The sequence below is a fragment of the Bemisia tabaci genome, chromosome 2, assembly GCF_918797505.1.
Source record: "Bemisia tabaci chromosome 2, PGI_BMITA_v3".
Lineage (NCBI taxonomy): Eukaryota > Metazoa > Arthropoda > Insecta > Hemiptera > Aleyrodidae > Bemisia > Bemisia tabaci.
Genome location: NC_092794.1, coordinates 14880348 through 14897971, shown reverse-complemented (window position 1 = coordinate 14897971; position 17624 = coordinate 14880348). Strand labels below are relative to the sequence as shown.

Below are 17624 nucleotides of genomic sequence, written 5' to 3'. Positions count from 1 at the left end.
CATTTTAATCGCTTGAGACACCTTTAACATTTGTTTATTGTCAAAACGATAATTGATTAGGGCACATCCTATTTTCGGCTGTGTTGCTTACGTAGCCTTTGAAGCACCACTACAAATGAGACAAACGAAACTAACACAATATGGAAATTGATCAAATGGAAAGACGGCGCAGAGATACAACTATTCGTGCTTGCTGGATGTCTATGATGCATCTGCAAAATTGAAGGCGCGATGGCGCGAGCTGTGAATTCGTGATGTTCCGCCACTCCGCTTTATGTTGCCAATGAGGTGTCGGGAGAAAAGTTAAGAAACGAGGCTCGATTATGACGGCTCTCCTATTAAAAGCTGTGTTGCTCATGCATCCTTCAAAGCACCTCTACAAATACAAATAAGACAAACTGAAGCAAACACAGTATGGAAATACAGCAAAGTAAAAGGAGGTGCGTTGATGACGGCGCAGAGATACAACTATTCGTACATGATGGATGTCCGTGTTGCATCTGCAAAATTGAAGGCGCGATGGCGCTAGGCGTGAACTCGCAATGCTCCGTTCTATCATAGAACGGTAGAACATAGAACATAGAACTTCTATGCTGCCAGTGATGTGTCGCTCCGATTCGAGAGAAAAAATTGAAGAACTTGAAGGGAAAAATCTTCCCGGGGGATGAGGCAGAGGAATAATCTTTCTTGTTCTTTTCGTCCTTTTGTTCTGCTTTTCTTCATAATTGTCTTCATTCTCCTCTCCTTCTCCTCCGTCTTCCGCTTCTTCCTTTTCTTCCTCTTCTCACCGATTCTCTGTCTTCAATCACGACGACCAGGCAGAAAATGAACCTCTGAGTCATCGTTGCTGAAGACAAAGATTCGGTCAATGTAACATATCTGAAAATTTTGAGGGAACAGTCGCAGAACTCATCATGAAAAAACGTATTATCTTTTTTTGGGGGGGGGGAGGCTGGAGAGGGGGAAGGGGATTAAGGGGTAGGGGTTAAGGGTAGGGGTTAAGGGAAGGGCGGTTACAGGGAGGAGAGGGATTTGGGGGGAGTCGGTAGAGTCTGGATGGTCATGAGGCATGGTTCATGGCAGTGCAAAAAATAGAAGACAGGCATCGATGTATCGATGCGATTGATCGTTCCACTGCGTTCCTTTCAAAGTGGATGAAAATTCGAACCCGAACGAAGAATCGATGGATCGAGGGGCGATAAGAGAGACATCGCGGTTGACCAATCACTGCATCACTATTGCGCGTCTTTCGAAGTCGGTACTCTTTGATTCTAGTGTTATGTTGCCGTGCTGAGGAGAAACGTCGTAAGCACATTCGAACGTAGCGCGTAGCCAAATTTCTTCGGATCAGATATTTATTTACAAGGAAAGTTCTAAATAATTTTCCTTGGAATTTTAAGAAATACCAGATCGAATCTGGAATTACGTTCATGGAAAAATTGAAGGGTGAATTCCTAGATTTCAGAGAAAAATCGTGTTTTTCCGAAGGAAACTTAGCAATATCCGAAGTCCCATACGATGTTTTTTCTGAGCCCGGAGCATTGTAGGAAAGTACCCAATTCATGCTCCGTGCCAGGAGGAGCGCTTGACCGCAGTTGTGAATCCGTACTTTATCTGCGGCGTTTGTCTTTCGGGCTGAGCAAATATTCATGGGGCGAAGGGGGTTGGGGAGGAGGAGAGCGGGTCGTTACCGCAGTTGAGACTTTTGAACGTAGATTGTAATTTTTATTACGGCTTTGATCTAGCGACTGTTTTGTGCTGTCGCGGATGCACGGTGAACTTATCGAGCCACGAAGTTCGAATTGGCGATGAGATGAGGAGCCGTATGAAGTGAACCGATCGAAGCAGGACGTATCCTCACAACAAAATCCACCTCCATCCCGGTGGTAATTCTACATATTGCGACTTCTAAGGCTTTTATGCATTGGAAATTGAACACACGTTAAACCCTCTACATATATTTTTGTATGCAGGGTGAGGGCTGATTATTTAAATTGATAGACAAAGCGGTAGACAAAGAAAAAAGAGGAAATAGAGCGATTATGTATTGGTGCAAGTGGGTAGTTGCTGGAAACAAAGGAGGTCAGTAATGAACTACACTAGAAAAAAACACATTGGATCTAGAGTCCAGACTCTTGAAAACATTGACAAGAAAAAATACTCTTGGTTCAATCGGATTTTGCTTGAATCAAAACAAAAACGAATCCGCTTAATTGAGAGGCTTGGTTCTTGATTTAAAGCTAGATTCTGATTGAATCAAGAGTACTTTTTCTTGTCGATGTTTTTTAAGGGTCTGGACTCTAGATCCAATGTGTTTTTTTTTTTCCAGTGTAACTAACGGCGACAGAGGAGAGGCGCTATAGTCTCTTCATCATTTTTCTCCTTAGCCCATAACAACAACCACTTCCACCAGGAGGATAGCTCCATTTTCCCTTTATCCTCTTTGTCTATCGCTTTATCTATCGATTCCACTAATCAGTCCGTTGTCTTACCTAATCTGACGTGATACCGAAGAGAGCAGGAGGTACAAAAATGAAGTTATGAGAAAATGGATCTGGGAGCGTCTATGAATGGAAAATTTTACGCAACGAATCCTATGTTCTTCATGGACTAATTACAAATTATCATCCGACACAATCTCAGGAATTGCTCAAAATATGGGAAATTGACGAGATTTAGTTTTGACTGTTTTAAAGGGTCGTTTGTAATTTCATGTCGGGTAAACAGCAGTGAGTAATATGTGTGTGTATGTCATCAGAGATTTTAAAGTTGTAATAGAGCTTTTCTCGACTTCAGCAATTGGCGTGTGACCCATTCCGTTATTTTTCTGTATATACCTCCAATTTTTCAAATGTATGTTCAGGATCGTAGGCTTCAAACGGCTGATGTATTGGCATTTATATTTTTTTTTTTCATCATTACATTAATTAAAAACACTTTCTCATGGGGGAAAACAAAAAAAAATTATAAGTAATTGGATACTGAATCCAATTCACCGTGGAATCTACTTCATGCAATGAAATTCTATGATATGTACGTATGACGCAAGATTAAAGCCGAAAGAGGTGGTTGCCCAAAACAAAACCCATTTGTGAATTTAGAGCCTGCAAGTTATCTCATCTGCAAAAGTGAAAGCGCCCAGCAGAGCCAGACTTAAGATACTTTTTTACGAGCGCGCTAAAAGAGGAGTTGTAAAAAAAGAGGACAAAGGAAGAGATGTTATAATTTCTCTGGAGGATTAAACACTGATTTTATTGTTTCGTGTTTTATTGCGCAAGAGGACTTCGTCGTAAAATAAACACAATTATATGGGAGGTATTTATTTGTTTGTGCTGCTGATCGAGCACCGGGGAACTTTGAGACTCACCCTCATTGAGTGACGTTTTTATTTTTATCCTGATTGATCTGCAAAACTGCTAAGATGTGTTTAGTGCCTATAGTCTCATAATGTTGGAGAAATTACAGAGTTTTTACTGTAAACCATGGTAACTATCTCCCATGATCCGCGATTTGAAAGTCTTCCATCAAATTTCATGACAATTCTTCTTATTCTGCTTCTTCTTCATTGTTTCACCCCTCCCCTCCACATTGTCGTGCTTAGGAAAAACGCCGTATGAGCCTTCAGACCTTACCATATTTCTTAGCATAAACAACGGATTTACTGCAGAGAAAATTCTGCATATTCTTCTATCAATTTTTCAGACAATTGTGTTTGCAATTTAATCTGTAATATCTGAAAATTTCGAAGGAAATATGAATCTTTTCCCCCAAAATAAATATTTTAACAGGATAAATTTGGCAACACTTGAATTCTCATCCGGCATGCTTCCTCAGCACGGCAGCATACCACCAAAATCATGCTTGCTAAATGTGACAGTGAATTACTGCGAGAGATTATAATAATCCAATTTTGTAGAACATTTTCATTTAATTTTTATTTTATTTAGCTCCTCATTCAATTTCTCTAAAGCTCATAATATAGATCGCCCAGTGAGGAATATATCGAAAGTGAAGGTCTCATTATTTTAATACTATTTTCTCTGTAACAATGGAGCATATGAAGCAGTCGAATTCTTTCTTACAATCAGTCTTAAAAATAAGAAGGTATTAATTGTTAAATATCTACGTTATGTAGTTTTCTTTTAGTGGAAGGGAGGGTCTGGTGCCAAAAATAATTTCAACAATTTCAAAAGACTAATGAAATGATAATTACCGCGCACACCTTTTTTGAATCTTTGAAGAAATTTTAAAATGAAGTTTCTCTTACCCAAACTGTTTCAATTACCTGATTTCTTTTAAGCTGACAAGGAACACCTCACTTACCTCGCTAGCCGCGAAAAGCATTTCTGGCGCAAGTTGTTAGTATTCGCTGCCCCCAAGATCCTTGAAGGCTGAAAATTATTGCCAGAGATTTCGGTGATTGCATTCGAGGTCGGTAGTACCCTCCACTTCAACCATTCTACCCTTATTTTTGTTCAGCAAGCCACGAATTGCCCTCTTAATTAAACTCTCCTCCATAATTCTCGCCTGCTTCGACTGATTTAATCCATCACCCTCTCAACGAAGAGAACCCACTGTAATAACGGAATTGTGTGCTTGAGGCTATCGCATTTCTCAGTATTTGCACAACCACTGCATTCACGGGCTGAGCTCCAAAATAGCATGGACAAAAATCATTTTTTGGAGGGAAAACATTCTCGTAAAATTGTCTGTAAGTACTACAAATCGTATAATATCCGCAAATGAAAGCCAACTAAATAAATCAATTGATTACTAAATTATTTCCAATTTCATTTTGTGTAATTTTCACAAATTCGGTAAATTGTATCGTTTCATTTACCCCTTGCAGAAAAATGACGTATATTATACAGCCATAATCATTTTCACTAGAAAATGAGGAAAACGAAGGAAATAGAAGGATACTAAAAAAGGATTGAAATGATTTACAACTGAAAAAAATAAAAAATACATGGAGAGAAAAAATGTTGAAACTATATAACATTCGGCAACTGTAGTTATCGAGTAACTTTCATGAAAGCTTCTTCTTCTTCCTCCTCCTCGTCCTCCTCGTCCTCCTCGTCCCTCCTCGTCCTCCTCAGTCTTCTGCCTGATCCGCCTTTGCGACCTCCGCCTCCGCCGTCTTCGCGACCTCCGCCTCCGCTACTTCCACCGCCTCCTCCGCCTCCTCCGCCTCCTCCGCCTCCTCCGCCTCCTCCGCCACCTCCGCCACCTCCGCCTCCTCCGCGCCCTGCTCCGCCTCCTCCGCCTCCTCCACGACCTCCTCCGCCTCCTCCACCTCCTCCGCGACCTCCGCGACCTCCGCGACCTCCACCGCCTCCTCCACCTCCTCCGCGACCTCCGCGACCTCCGCGACCTCCACCGCCTCCTCCGCGACCTCCGCGACCTCCACCGCCTCCTCCGCGACCTCCTCCGCCTCCTCCACCTCCTTCGCGACCTCCACCGCCTCCTCCGTGACCTCCGCGACCTCCACCGCCTCCTCCGCGACCTCCTCCGCCTCCTCCACCTCCTTCGCGACCTCCACCGCCTCCTCCGCGACGACACCGCCTCTCGTCCTCCGCGACCTCCGCGCCTCGCGACCTCCGCGACCTCCGCTTCCGCGACCTCCGCGACCTCCGCGACCTCCGCGACCTCCGCGACCTCCGCAACCTCCTCCGCGACCTCCTCCGCCTCCGCCGCCTCCTCCTTAACTTCCTTCACCCTCTCCGCGACCTCCTTTGCCTCCTCCTCTACCTCCGCATAACCCCCTCCGCCTCCGTAGGAAGAGGTCACGGAGGTTGAGGTCTCATTGTTTGGGGAGGCGGAGGTCACGGAGGCAGAGGTTGCGGAGGCGGCGGTCGCGAAGGAGGCGGAGGAGGACGAGGAGAATGAGTAGAACAAGGAGGCCGAGGAGAATGAGTAGGAAAAGTAGGTCAGGGAGGACGAGGAGGGCGAGGAGGACGAGAAGGACGAGGAGGGCGAGGAGGACGAGGAGGGCGAGGAGGACGAGGAGGACGAGGAGGACGAGGAGGACGAGGAGGATACGGAGGATAAGGAGGACGAGGAGGACGAGGAGGAGGGCAAGGAGGAGGGCAAGGAGGAGGGCAAGGAGGAGAGAATGAGGAGGACGAGGAGAACATGGAGGACGGGAAGGACGGAAGGACGGGAAGGACGAGAAGGTGGAAGAAGGAGCTTTCATACAAGTTTCCACACTATCATTTTTCTTTCATGTTTTTAATTTTTTCATAAGCGAATCACTTAAATCCTGCGAAAGGATTTATTTGCAAGTTTGTACAATCGATTTTTAGTAAGGATTCTCTCAAATATTCCTTTGTATGATGGTATGTTTTGGATCTCGTTTTACCTCCCTTCATATCAAAAACCAAATGAGGCCTCTTAAGGAACGTCCATGATAATGACCTTTAGCTATTGCTTTCGGGTGAGTTCTGACTCTTAGCATTGGAAGAAAAGGAATAGGTATAGAGGGGTGTGCGAGCAATGCGCCGAGTGCATTTTTTCGAAGAAAGCGGAGAGCAAGAGGAAAGCTAGAAAGCCCTGGATGGATACTCCGACCAGGAGAGGCGCGGGACTGCGACTGCGGGTGCGAGACGAGGGTAAAGAAGTCCCATAAATAAAATGGAATTATGGCAGATGACGTTGGCTGATGATGGACTAGGAGAAGGAGCTTAGCATCAGGACGTACTCGCGAGTTCCTGGGTGCCGCAGATAAAAAAATGAACGGATATACGTCCGTATTAGCTTGAGTAAGTGCGTGCTTTCTTCCTCCGCCCAAGTGACAATCAAAGTCGAGCAGAGTCTGGGATATTAATTATATCGAGGATCCGGAACTCGTTCCGTAATATTTGAATATTTTTTCCCTCACAGATGAAAATACGGTGCAACGACTCGGGTCCACGCTGTAAAAAATCATCCCTCTTCTTATCCTTTCACCCTGCTCTGGTGTAAAATTACCCCAATCGCGGTGTTGCCTTCTAGTAAGATTCACCGTGTCACACTGCAAAGAAACAAAAATGGCCCGAGGCATACTGATATGAGCATGGTAATGACCAACAAATTGTATGATAGAAAATACTGCACCTTTAATCGCATTCACCAAAAGTGCGGTAATGGTGATTATCTTTACCGTTACCCTTATTATTGTGTCAAAAATTGAGAAGCATACTGGAATTGACCACAATACTCCTGGTTTTGCGATACCTTTTCTCAGATTTTTAGGGGTGGACGTCTTCGACATGGCGCCGCGTTTAACTGAGTATTACTCGATCAGCAGCGTGGTCATTTTTCGTGCGTTTCTAGAATTCTTAAGTTTTGAAAAAACGCTTGTAAAAAGCACACGAGTAGCTTAAATTAAGGAACATCATTCTTGATTCTTTTTTTTTTTTTTTTTTTTTTTTTTTCTTTATTGAATATATAGAGAACTACAAATCGCTTAGGCTATATAATTCTCTGTCTATGATATGTCTGTGGTCCTGAAGAATTCCGCATGCATGCACATGTTTTAAGTATACTTCAAAACCCATAAGTACGTGTTAATGCTAAAAAGAACTATATGTCTGAATGAATAAAATGAAAAGAAATCATGGAGTACGCAAACTTTCTTACACAGTTCCTTTAGATTTCAGTCTTTTCGACATGACCCCTTTCAGCATAGAAACATCCAACTGAAAATATTCTTCTTTCGATTGAGTGTGTCAAAAACTTTTTTAATTTTAAGCCCCCTCCCACCAGCTGAATATCCCCGGTTGTTTCATCATCGATTTTCCGAATCCAATCTTGCACATGTATCTCGGCAAAGGAACGCAAACTGCTTAACTGCTACACCCCTGGTTCGGGTGGTTTCGATAATAGCCCCATTTATTACGTACAATGTACTATATTTCAACGAATATGAGCTGGTCGCTTGCTTTGTTGGCTCTTTCATTTGAGCTGAGTGTTGTTTTCTTTTCATTTTCGCACCGAAAGCGGGTAATATCGTGCCCGGCTGCTGGCTAGCATTATTCACTTTTACTGGCCCAAAAAACTATTAATTCGAGATATGAAGTGTGCACCCTAACCGCAGATACATGTACTTGCGCGGGTCCTTACCGAGATAAAATATTTGCCTCAGTTCCCACTCTCCCTCCACTCTCTGCAGCCCCGCTTCTAACCAATGATTCCTTTGGAGGGCCATACCATCGCCCTTCGGATTTTATCGCAGCCCTTATTTTCTGCTCGAGATGGTGGGGGAGAGAAAGAAGGGGAGAAGGGGGAGCATTGTAGTTTCCTTTTCTTGAATTCGAATCTCGAACGCGATTTCACCAAATTCTGACAAATCGTATCGTTCTTCATTTCACCAGGCAGTTAAACACTTTAAAAAAAAAAAAAATAAATAATGAAAATGCGTCTTATTTATTAAAGTAAAAATGGTGGGACGATTAAGTATCTTCGCGAAAATATCATAATTTCCAGCCAAATCTTGCCGACAATTAGAGTACAACTGAAAACCCACGTAAGTAAAAACGGGGTGAAATTCAGGTTTTCAACTGGTCAAAAAAAAAAAAAAAAAAAAAAAAAAAAAAAAAAAAAAAAAAAAATGGTACTTCTCTCTTATTAATTGCTACTTTTATTGGAGGGTTCACTAATTCAGGGGTTTTAAACGTCAGTCTAAACAAAGCCTCAAGGCTTGTCAGAAGTTTTTTTTTTTTTTCTCCCCTTATGAGTGGGATTTTATAAAATCTCCAGGTAACAACCTGAAATCAAATCAGATTTGATGATGAGTTACACATTTTCTGTGATAGAAAGATAGGCTAGGACTCGCTACCTGATTCGAAAAACAACGAGAGACTGCTAAATTTGATGTTTGGCATTTAGTTAGTGATTCCTTTACATCCTCTCGTTGTCAATTATTGTCAATTAACCAAAAAGATATTGTAAGGAAAATAAAAATTCTGGTAAGAAGCACGGGCACAGATTTCCGCGATCACGGGTTAAATATGATTATTTCAGCTCAAAAAAATGATAATCTATCGAAGGTCTCGTTTTCGCAAATGCTTCACATGCGATACCGTGGAGATTGAGATGTCGCAAACGCATATGCATGCGCATGATATCTTGATTTAATTTTTTCGTTAACCTAGAGAATTCATCCAATTATAAATTTAAAAAAAAAAAAAAAAAAGATAACAATGGCGGAATGTATATACCTACGTGAGAAGTGAAGATTTTAGTAACATGGCACCAAGTAAATTGAGCGATGTGGAGATAATCGCCAATTTGATGTTCATGTATTGACATTTCCTTCACAATCATTGCCCTCACACAGAACCGTCTAATTCCGCGTGTAAAATTTTATAGGTCCCACCGAGATTCGAACTCGGATCGCTGGATTCAAAGTCCAGAGTGCTAACCATTACACCATGGGACCCGCCAGTTCCGAGGCCGAAAATATACAAAAATAAAACCTCTGACGACGACGAGGACTAGCATTCCACCAATGAGGAGCAGACTAATATAAGTCATCGCAGAAAGTTGCGTCATCGGGAGGGTGGGAGGGGGGGAGTGTGTTCAGGAGGCGAACGCGTGTATTTAGTTGCGATTGCCGGGTTTGTGAATGGAGGCGCGAAGCCCGCGCGCCGCGTGACGCGCCTGAAAGAGATGAATCAACTGCGGAGAGCGGGTCACTCCACGCGCATGGCTCCACCCTCTCGGCGAAGGGCGGGGAGGCTCTGGTGACGTCACTTTCGCTCTGCTGCCACTCTGCGTTGCCTCATCATGCGTCATGCTGCAGCTCTGTACAGGCAAAGTACGGCCGTTCATGTACCGGTTTTTCATTGGTCGCCACGAAAAACCTGATACGGTGCGCTTACGGCTGTCAGTAAGCGAACGAGATGACGACCCTGCTATCATTGGACTCCTCCTAGTAGGAATTAATGAGATACACTGAAAAAAAATAATTGCTAATTCACCGATTTAGGGTGGAGCAAAATTTGCTTCACTTCGTAAAGCTTTCTTATCCGTGCACGGTGTTGAATCAAGTGAACGACTAGCACGAATTGCTACACCGATTTGCTACATCTGCGCGCCTTCATGCAGTTAATCTTGCACCGAGTGGCTGGAATTGTAACTGCATTTTTTGGTATTGGTACTTTGCGAACAGTAAAAATAGCTCAATAGTTAGGCTGAAATAGCGGAATTTACGGATAAATAGCGAAATTTACGGAAGAATAACTAAAAAGGTAACAGACGTAGCTTTTCAGAGAGCAAAATCACCTACACGCGTGTGTGTAAGTTAGCTGAAATTTGTGTAGCGATTTTACCTGCATGGTTTGTACGTTCGTTTTTTAGCTACACCATGCCATGAAATACCCGCGTGCAAGGCAAATTCAGCAATATTTTTTTTTTCAGTGTAGGTACTCATGAACTGTTTGAACGAGCAGTTCGCAATCCCTGCTAAAAATGATGAGTAGGCTATTCGGGATTCGCCAACTCACATGAGTAGAACTTTCTACTTATGTGAGTAGAAATCCTACTCATATCACTGGAATATTCTACTCATAAGAGTAGAAAAGTTCAACTCATAAGAATTCAATTTTTTTCATTTTTTTCATTTGTCAGAAGTGCTGTTTCTCACCAGGATATACCGACATAATATTTAAATCTGAATATTAAAACATTTTGTTCTTATGATTTTTTTGATGCGGTGACTAGTTTCTGAGATATCTGACACAGTAGATTCAACGCTGAACTCATGTGAGTCGAAAGCTCCAGTCATGAGTCGGCGAAAACTGAATAAAGAAATTCTGCTCATATGAGTTCAATTATTTTCATATAAGTTGAAATTCTATTCATAAGAGTTGAAATTCTATTCATATAAATTGAAATTCTATTCATATGACTTTGATTGTTTACTCCTTTGTACTCACCATTTTTAGCAGGGAAGCCATTTATTAGTATAGCCGGAAATGGCTACTTGGACACAACATAATCGTGTATAATACGGCGAATTAGTAATACAGTTTGTCAAATTCACTGAAAAACGGAAAACGTGCACGATGAATTTTAAAAAATTCGATATCTTACTCAATATTATAAAATCATAGGAGCAAACGCGTAACGCATATCGCCTATAAGGTTTGAAGCCGAAACGCTTCGGGAGTTAGGAGTACGAAGCAGTTAAGGGGCGTGGCCACCTAGTTTTTTTAACAATATACCAATATAGCAAAGCATATACTAGAACGTCGTGTCATCATGATTCCTCAAATAAAATATGAATTTATGGAACTTGATTTCATGGAATATTTCATGTGCATCTGACAAGCCCACGGATGTAAATTCGGCCTTTCTCCTCATCTAACACCCTTTGGAGTAATACTAAGTTTGGCTAATTTTTTTCTGCGCACTTGAATTCGTTAGATCGACTAGTCATCCCTATAAATTGAAGCCTCAAGTGAGAAGGAGAGAGAATATGTTACATTAAAAAACAGGGTCGGATTCACCCACTTGCCGACCAGGGGTGCATAAGACGCATTTATTCATGTTGAACACATTTTTTGAGAAAACCCTGTCAACACCACTAGCAAAAGTTCACGAATCTTTGCGCGAAAGTTAAGTTCCGTAAACCTATCTCTGTGTGGACAAGGCCTTCCATTCATAAGAAATTAACGAAAAAAGTATGAAAGAACAAACATAAATGTGGTTCAATGATTTTAACTTTCGCCGCCGCGCCGCGCAGACAGCACCGTGTTGGACGCAATGCGTGAAGTATTCACGCAGTCTTGTAGGCGCTATGCATTTCACGCCGCGCCGACCGCTGTTGACCGTACTATTTTTGACGCAATGCGTGAAGTATTTATGCAGTCTTGTAGGCGCTAATATGTCTTACATGCCGATTGCTGCGCCGAGGGCTTCTCATTTTCATCTCAAGTTCTCGTTATCATTTCTCTCTAAGTCGCGCCGTTCTAGGCCAAACTGCGTGTTTGATTTCTCTCGTAACTACTTGACTTAATTGAGGGTGCTGTCTCATGTATACTAAGAGACGACAAAAGTAGAAATTACTATACTCTCAGGAAATGCGAGATTTTGTCGCCTTTTCTCGTTTGTAATTTTGTTTTTATAAATCCGATTTTTTTTTTATACCTACCCTGCTAAAAATTTTTCATGGAATTCCGTGCTGGTTTTCCATGGAAAATTTCTCCACGTAAAATTGGGCACGGAAAATTTTTCCATGGAAAATTTCTCCACGGAAAATGTCACCATGGAAAATTTCTCCATGGAAAATTTCTCCACGGCAAATTCTCACCGTGGAAACCTGCCACAGCACTCACTGTGTCTCATGCAGGTTTCCACCATCAAGTTACCATGGTGTTGTTTCTTTAAGTCATCATAGAACTGTTCTACTCAATGTTGCTGGTTTTTTTAGTATTTAATTAGATAATTTACAAGTTTTCCTTGTAATCAAAATAAATGAAAATGATACACTCACCAACATGAAGACACATAGTACCGACTATACTTGACAGAGATGTAATAATTCTTTTAACAATTGAGAAACTACCGCACTGTACCTTCGCGTCACATACTGCACGCTCAACGTTTCAAATAAGATTTCATTCAGTTGACAATGTGAAAACATATTCAAATTATTTCACAATAAGCACGGAAAACAGCACCAAAAATTATCACACAACACTATCCAAATTAGAGGCCAAGAGAGTGAAATATGAACTGTAGATTTTGGTTTCTGTCTGGGAAGCTTAATTGCATCTAGATGGTTTAAAGGTTGCCACTAATTCCCTGCGAATGGCTGTTCAATAAGATCAAAGGAACTGCCAGATGATAGGAAACAAATGGCGATTGCTGCAGCTGAACAAGGCAGGTAAATGTCTCGGTGTGTTTTTATGAAAGCTCTGAAAAATGAATAATGTACAGCGCATCAAAACCATGAGTACAACCAGTGATCAGCACTAAATTAAAACAATATCAAGGTGAAGCCAACCACATTTCTTGAGAAGTTAAAATAAGTTCTGAGGATAGCCAAATAATTTTTAGTAATAGGACAAAATACTTGTGAAAAAGCATTGGTAAAATTGTGTGCAAGAGCAATTATTGCATTGGTAGCCATAAAAATAGGAAGTAAATTATTGGACATCTGATAATTCACTGAAACATCGTTGATAAGGATGTGATGTTTTAGCCCTCTAGAGTTAAAAGTTTAAGGCCTCATCTGTAACTTCAGATATATCTCTCACGCTACTTACATTTCTGAATAAAAATACCAAGTAATAGCTAAGGCTCAATTCAGACGTCACTTTTCCTTCACTCATGTCAAATGAAAAGTTGGATCGTGTAATACAACTTGAGAACACAACGATCATTTGAGAGGTTGAACAAAAATTTGAAAGTCAGGTCACACCAAGGTTTCCGTTCAACTTCTCAAACAAATGTTAGAGCTCACGCATCATACGTTGAGACAAACGTCAAAAGTATTGTTTAAGTCACCATTCACCAGTGGTGCCACCTGACTACATGAATTTACTGTTGAGTGGTGCAAATTCAGAGCTAATCGGAGAGAAACATTTGTTTCAACATACGATGAGCGAGCTCTATGTTCTCATGTCCGTATCAAACGATCCAACTTTTCACTCGGTATAAGTGGAGGAAAGCTAGACTGTCTGAGGTGGGCTTTAGTTTCCATCACACAGCAAAAAAATCTAGAGGGCCTGTATTTAAGGTTTCTTTTTCAGTCCTAAGTAGTTCTCACCTGTGAATTTTATTCACAGTCTATATGGGTTTCGGCAAACGATAGGAATGGCGATCTCGTATGATCTGACAGATATCTGATATTATCCCTGAGGAGGACGATGACATGAGCTGATGAGCAGCTAGGAATGGAATGCAGTTAGAATGTTAACCGTGTGCTGAAAACACGATAAGGGAGACTAACCAATATTCGATCACGGTTCATGTTTGGGGTGCAGACTCGGAGGAGTGACCAGGGAGAAGATAGAGAAAATGATGAGCACATACGAATCTACTATTCAACAAAGAATGTTAGAATAGTTTATCAAGATACAGAAATAAATGTAATGCTATGATTCTATGGAGAGGTTACAGATCAGTGGCTGATGGATCACTATTGGTGCCTATGCCTACATTCAGTAATAGGAATTGCTAATCATTGTTATTCATGACTTACCTAGATTCAGTTCAAGGCCCTTGCATTCAACTCGGATTTGGCGTGATGTAGCGAAAGCAGGAAGTCAAGAAATATATAAATTTCTGAGAATTACTGTATGGTTTGCGAGAGCTTCATTGAGCCTGACGTACACGCCTCGTTGATAACCTAACCTCAAAATACCGACAGGGCAGGGCGAGGCAGGGCGGGGCGGCACATCTCCTGACTTGCCGAATTGAATTGAGGATTTTTTATTTAAATCTGCATGATCTATAAAAACTCATTCGCTTATTTATTACTGAAATGCGTAACGCCGATAATGTTTCATACTTCACACGCTTTAACATTTGCGTTCTATTCTTGCTTTTATTTTTATTTTTATACAATTTCAACATGAAACAGGGCAGGCCGGCAGGATTGCAACGCAGGTTTTGTTTTGGAGTCGGAACTGAATCACTTTGTAAACACAAGATGAGTTGTTGGTTATCACTGCCAGTAATGCAAATTTTTATTTTTTTATGTGATTTAATTAGTATCAGCTCGAATTCGAGTCTTCTTCGTTACGAAAGTAATGTTACCTCGAAGTTGGTGCGAATTTTGATTAACCTGAAAGTAAGCCAGCAGTGTATCGCGATGGACTCTTGGTAATCGATCTTCAAATTTTTATTTTGGCCATGCGTAGAAATAGAATGAAAAAATTCTGATAGATACAACTCAATTCTCATTGGTTTTGCTATTACCGCTATTCGGTTCTTTCTACAATTCAATGTTGGTTTCACACAGGAGATTTGGAAGTATGACGGTTGAGCTTCAGTAAAGGCGATCCTATTGAATAGTTAGTGTCTAAACTAATCTTGCAAAACACAGACGTTTGGTCTCTAATTGACAGACTTTAAAGCTGTACCTACAGGTTCGAAGAAGCTGCGTGTTTTCTGTTTTTTGACAAACTATTGCGGTTATTTCAGTTGTCTTAAACAGAGTATAAGCAGCAAATTATTATTACATCTCTGTCAACCATAGCAAATCTCTGAGTTAATCATATTTTAAATGAAAACATTCTCCGTACAGAAAGTAATTGCTACCTACTGGTACAATTATTAAATTATCGTTAAATAGTGGGCATTGTCTTGGGAATGCCATGGTTGTAGAAATTTCAGTGCACTAATGAAGACTTATTCTGTGATAACTGATGACATGAAACATTTTAGTGGCCCTCACTTGTGAACTTCGGTGAGTAATTCAACTTAATTCTATGATGCATAACGAAACAGCAAATAGTTGCTGATTGTCAATGATCAAAGGCTTACAGATTACCATGTTTATTCTTGTGGTGGTCTCTAGTGTTTCGCAGTGTCCCAATGCATGTTCTCTGCTATTCCGTTACGCTCCCTTGAAATTCCATGTAGCCACCACGGAATCTCCTACTGCCACCATGGAATCCCATGCAGTCTCCACGGAAATCCAAGGAGTCACCATGGAGTTCCGTGCCTCCTCCATGGAGTCTTCATGGAGTCTCCATGGAGTTCCGTGTCTTCACCATGGGATTCCATGAGAAACAGCACGGAATACCATGGAATTCCATGAAAAATTTTTAGCAGGGTACACTTTAAAAAATTGCAAATTTTTGCCGCCCCTTAGATTTGCCGCCATGGGCCGCCGCCCCTTAGATTCGCCGCCATGGGCCGCCGCCCATGTGGCCACCCCCTTCCGGCCCTGTTAAAAAAGAAGGAGACAAAAAATATTAAGTAGGTATTGATGGTTTTGAATAAAACTTGTTTCAAGCAAACTTTATAACAAATAGGACCTAAAAATAGATTATTCCTGCAAAAAGGTCTAAACTTATCAAGATCGATACAACTTTTTTATCCCTTTTTTTTCTTACTTAAGAAAATTTGACCCTGTGATAATTTGATAATTTTTTTTTTTTTTTTTTTTTGTTTACTTATAACTTGAGCTTCCTCAGAGCCACAGGAATGTTTCGTTTCTTCCTTTCTTTGACTGGAGGGCTTCATATGTTATTAATTTAGTGCCATGCAGTTTAAGCCCCTCAATCCGACATTTTCCTCTCCCTCCGAATACAAAGATCGATTAATCGGGTCCAACCAAACGTGTCCCCAGATTAATAGCCGATCAACGACAAAATTGGAGTGGCATAGATGTTTGTGAGAAAGTCCCTACGGAAACTCTAGGAATCGTCAAAAGAAAAAAATAATGAGAACCTGAGGGAACAGAGATCGAGTAGCTTCTGTCGAATTAAAACAATCCCGGCTCTTAATCCAAACTACCCGCCCTCTGTGCTTTTGACGGGTGGATCCGATGTTTGATGGATCTCGTGTCCGGATTTCGGTGCGACTTTCGAGGTTTGAGCGGCGGCTTGGAAGAACGCTCCGTGATCGGATTTCGTCCGCTTCGACGGCGCGCGGCGATTGGCTCATGCCTGATCAACCGATGACTTTTGGACAGTGACAGGCGGCCAGCGCGGCGCTCCTTAAATACGAGCCGAGACCGCCCCAACGCTGCCAGTTTGGCCCATTTTATCGATATGGTGATCATTCAGAAGAAGAGAAAAATGGGTACTTGAGCAATTTCAGAGGAAAGCCCGGAGGTCTCTTACACCGGGGGAAAAAAATGGCACACTCTACCATACTCAGTGATACGAGTATGGTAACGAACAACAGACTCAGTGGTAGTACCTCCCACACGGAGAAAAAAAACTCTTTCTTGGGATCCGAAGTTCAGGTCACATGGATCTCTGAAGTTTTCGGATTGATCATCTGAACACTTAAGGTCTAGCTATCGAGGTTTGGATCACACATCTGAAACTTCAGTTCTTACATCTGAAGTACTTTGGTTTTCACATCAGAAAAACTTCGGTTCTCATATCTGAAGTACTTCAGATGTAAGAACTGAAGTTTCAGTTGTGTAATCCGAACCTCAATAGCTGGACCTATAAAGTGTTCAGATGATCAATCCGAAAACTTCAGAGATCCATATGGCCTAAACTTCGCGTCCCACGCTCGAGTTTTTTTTTTTCTCCGTGCATGTTATGGTAAGTATCACCAGAGTTCTAGTGAATACTACCATAATTCTGGTTATTTTCACTAAATAGTATCACTGTTTAGAAAATCAAGAAGACATTTAGTAAATGTTACCATATTTTTTTTCAGTGTACGTCATTTGTGACGGAAAGGTGGGGAAGTGAAAAAAACTTGGGGAGTACTGAAAAAAAGTACCGAAAGCATACCATAAGTATGGTCATTTCTATGAAGAGTACTTGACTTCAGGTACGCAGTGGCACTGAAGGGTAAGGATAACTAGACATTTGGTAAACCTCAAACCATACCTTTATTACGAGGAAGGGGAAAAATAGCGACAAAATAAGAAAAAAAGAGTGCCGTGGAGAGAAAAACGAAGTAAAAAAGAGGAAAATAGAGAAATGTGAGAAACAGGGATA

At 41.5% G+C, this 17624-nt stretch overlaps 1 non-coding gene across 1 annotated transcript; it reads right to left on the bottom strand.

The window, feature by feature from the left end:
* Nucleotides 1-9349: 9349 nt before the first annotated feature.
* On the bottom strand, nt 9350-9421 carry TRNAQ-UUG (transfer RNA glutamine (anticodon UUG)). The gene has a single exon. It is a non-coding gene; the product is annotated as a tRNA-Gln (tRNA).
* Nucleotides 9422-17624: the final 8203 nt, after the last annotated feature.